Source organism: Triticum dicoccoides, chromosome 6A (genome assembly GCF_002162155.2).
Source record: "Triticum dicoccoides isolate Atlit2015 ecotype Zavitan chromosome 6A, WEW_v2.0, whole genome shotgun sequence".
NCBI classification, from domain to species: Eukaryota; Viridiplantae; Streptophyta; class Magnoliopsida; order Poales; family Poaceae; genus Triticum; species Triticum dicoccoides.
In genome coordinates this window covers 199,986,901-199,990,956 of record NC_041390.1, presented here as the reverse complement: position 1 = coordinate 199,990,956, position 4,056 = coordinate 199,986,901, and the positions used below count along the sequence as shown (strand labels likewise).

The 4,056-nt window shown below is 40.7% G+C and overlaps 1 long non-coding RNA gene across 1 annotated transcript; it reads left to right on the top strand.

The window, feature by feature from the left end:
• The first annotated feature begins 302 nt into the window (after positions 1 to 302).
• On the top strand, positions 303 to 4,056 carry LOC119319079. The gene is made up of 6 exons (XR_005154344.1): positions 303 to 587; positions 707 to 1,108; positions 1,272 to 1,519; positions 1,597 to 1,683; positions 3,087 to 3,159; positions 3,758 to 4,056. It is a non-coding gene; the product is annotated as an uncharacterized LOC119319079 (long non-coding RNA).

The following is a 4,056-nucleotide window of genomic DNA, read 5'->3' as shown; positions in this document are numbered from 1 at the left end:
GGGGGTGTTGAACATGTGTACATGTACGTAGGTCTGGGTCCTGTATGCAGTACCTGTTGTATCTGTCTCCCTCTGTATGTACGTGTATCTTAGGAGACAAGATACCGGTCGCACTCCTTGTACCTATATATATATATGCCTAGTGCACGATCAATCAATTATCGATGCACCAAATTATTTTCTACGTAGAGAAACTGTGCGAGACAAGGACAAGGGCGAGGCACCGGTCGCCTTTGCTCACACGGACGCCGCGGTGATCAGAGGCTGCACACGCCCCCGACGCCGGCCGACCAGGAGTTGCCCCACCTCTCCATCGTCCCTCTCGGCAACAACGCGACTAGGATGGACATCTTCCAACCATGGCTTGTGCGACGGGGAACATGATGTTCATGTCTTGATTGTTCCTTCTTCCCTGTTGTTTTCCGTGTGATGCCTTGTTTGTCTCAGCGGCGCATCCCCTCATCCTGCGGAACACTGTATACCCGTTACAACACGCCGCCGCCTCCCTAGCCAGTCCCGCTTCCCCCTTCCCCCTTCCTATTGAGCCCCTGTGGTGGTGGTGGTGGATGAAAACATCTCACCTGGAGGTGTGATGTCCAAATCCCAAATTTCCTCGCCAAAATTCCAGAGAACTACTTTGAATTTTGAAGCTCCCAAACTGTGACGAATTTCATCTCTAACGCATCCTTGTGGGGCGACATGGCAGGTTGGAGAGGGATGAATTGGAGAGGGAGGTGGGAAGACGGGGAGGAGGATGTAGCCAACGACGGCAATGCCGTTGCCCACCCCGCCGCCCAGAGTCATCACGGCAGCACCCTGCCCTCCCTCCCTCCAAGCGTCACTGCTACCATGGTGTGCTCTCCCTCTCACCGGTGCTTCTACAGCGAGACCCTAGTCGAACGACGGTTGGCATCGTTTATTGCATGGCCTTGCAGATCTACCACACTGTGCTCACCCTCATAGTCATTCGTCATACCACCTCACGGAATCGTGAGTTTGGCCGCCACAAGCACGCTCGTGCCACCGCAAGGTCCGTAATAAGATTGCTACCAGGGAGTAGAAGGGAAGATAGGCAGATCATGAGGGTCTCCCACTCCTTCATCCCCAGGTATTTACATCCCATAATTGTTGGGTTCGGTTATGTAGTCAAATGTTGGCATCTTCGCGATATTAATATATTCCTTTTATCGAAAATGTAGTCAAATGTTGGCATATGATTGGCCGTGTACGGTGTAGCATCACCATAACTGTGTCTTTCTTGTTTGATTTAGTGGCAGATTAGCAGTGGAATCGGTGTACACATGAGAACCAAGGCATCTCTGACTATAAAAGTTGATGAGTTGTAGCTGAAAATTCCGAATTCCTTCTCATTTAGAATCTTCAGCTTACGCTCTTCTAATTTGCAACAATTTTCCTCATCTAATGACACTCGATTTTTCTTGCATGACTATTGACTAGGCTGATAACATGTTCATGATGAAAAGACTTAAGAGCGCAGCGGCACTCCAAGCTTCAGAAGGTCCACTCTCTAGCGCAATAAATCTGGATTGTTTGCTTACCGTACTTTAACCTATCCTCACTTGGTTCTGGTTATAGTTTTTTTCCTTTCCTTCCAGTTGTTCCAATGGGATGTACTTAGAAGGATCGAGAGTACAGTGTCACATGCTGGAAGCAAGTCATTTGGTAAGAACTGATTCTTATTAAGCTCGATTAATATATATCAAGTTTAGAAGAATTTAACTTACATTCATCTTATGATTGTGCCTGCAAGTTTGATTCTTTAATTAATCTAACTAATGGCAAGAGAAAGTGATGTGTGCTAGAGGTGAACGGTTTAACGTCTGCTATTGCCTATTGACCACTTCAGTTAACATAGTGTTGCCTGAAATAATTAGAAAACATTCAGCTGTTTGTAACATGAGTAGAATGTGGACTGCTAGGAACTGTGAATTAAACAGATCATGGAGAATGGATGGCATTTTCATGTAACAGGACTGAGTATCAGTTTTAGCTTGAAAGTATATGCCAACTCTGTAGGTTCAAATGACTTTAAGTAATAATATGAGGAGCGAGCATAGGAGGAGCTATAACATATGAGCATGAGGGAGGATCAAATGATTATAGTGTCTATCAGCATGGGTAAAAGAAAACTGACAACAACGCCACCACGTGCAAAAATTATATTTGATTGATATCACAACAATAGAATGTTGAATAACAATGTAACATTATCTTTTCATTAGTTAATCCATTTGACTTCTGTCTGATACAATTGGCATGATATTTGGACAGGAAAGTTATTTGTTAACTTTGTATCATTTTTGTGTAAGCTAATAAATAAATGCACTGTGCATTTGCCTGCAATTTCCAAGAAGTTTTCCCTAATTTTGAAGTAATTGTTTTCTAAAGAATAAATGCTGGGAAAAAGGGTCATTGCAGTAATTTTTTCCTGAAGTTTTGTCATCTTGTAAAATGATATGAATAGAGGGTTCCCCGTTAAAAAATAGAATAGGCGCAGTCAATAGCTGAAGTGGAAGCATATAACTGCCAATTCACATTGTTTTCATTCAGTATGATTGTCATTGAGGAAATAAACGAGACTAGGAAGTGCCTTCTCCAATGAATTCACATACTTATGGATCTTTCTCGCCAATTAGCAGTGTTTCAATTAAGTAGGATTGTTGTCATGATATATGAATATTTTTTTAACATGTGTAAGGAGGGTAATGCACGGATTCCACTTCTTGGGTCAAGATAAGAACATGTTGTTTAGTATGTCTACGTGGATGGTGTGTTGTTAGATGTCTACATCGGTATGTAGAAGGAAGTTTTGCAATAACAAGGTATTATGTTACAACCTCTGATTGGCAACGTTCCTCAAATATGCTGGTTGTTGTATCCTTGGACATATAAAAGCTTTTTCCATGATTTTTCTTTCTGCGGTTTCATAAACTGAACAATCTTCACGATGCACAAAGGACTTTTCATCTTGAAATTGTACTTCCATTGAAACTTTATCCTGCAACCATATATCATAAAGAGAATGGTGGGAGAATCCAGCTGACATTCAGTTAGAAATTGAAAAGGAAAATATAGCACCTCAAGGAGCCAGAATAAAATAAATCGGAGAATTGGATGAGCCAAAGACAAGCATATTCAGTAAGTCTTCTTAGCAAGTTATGTTCTTTCCCTTTCATAATTTTTTATCTACATGTCACATGGAGGTGCTCTTAGGTGTATGGACTGTTGGGTATCTTTGCCTTTCTTCCTGGTTCCATATTGAGATTTATATGCAGCTGTTTCATCTTCCAGTATCAACATTGCCTTCTTCAAATTCAGTGACCGTTCCTGTAAAAAATCCCTTCTAGAATGTAAATATGCACCGCGTAGTAGTAGCATATGACAGATCTATTGGTAGTAGACCATAATGAAAAGCATTAAGAACAACCCGGTGCATGTAGCTCCCGTTTGCACAGGATCCGGAGAAGGGTCCGTCCACTTTGGGTGAAAAGCATTATGAATTAAAATTTACAGGTGTGAATACTCTGATTCAAAATAATTACCATCCATTCCACATATTTGTACTATTTGGAACAGTTGATTTGTAAGTGTCCAAAATGCATATAATTTTATTTTGTACGCTCGACCTAGATATTACTAGCTTTTTAGAATTAAATGGAACTACATAGTGATTTCAGCTTCTAAGCAATATATTTATGTGCCTATCTAACTAATTCCCCTTCTATTTGAATCACAGGAAATAGAGAGTTTACCGGGATTCTGGGAGAAAATCTACATGGCATCATGAGGAAAGAGGAGTTGAAGTACGGTATGGGATACTAAATAGTGTAAATTGTACTTCTATTTTCTTCTTCAATTGGATCTTTCTCTATGGACCAATTTATATCGTATACTGAAATCATGTTATATTAAGAAGTATCATGATAGAGTTAGCTTGTCCAATGAATCGATATGTTTAACAATGGGAATTTGGAGGATTAATTAGTTGAATTAATGTTCTTCTTTTAACCTATTAGAGATCAAATGGATGAAACA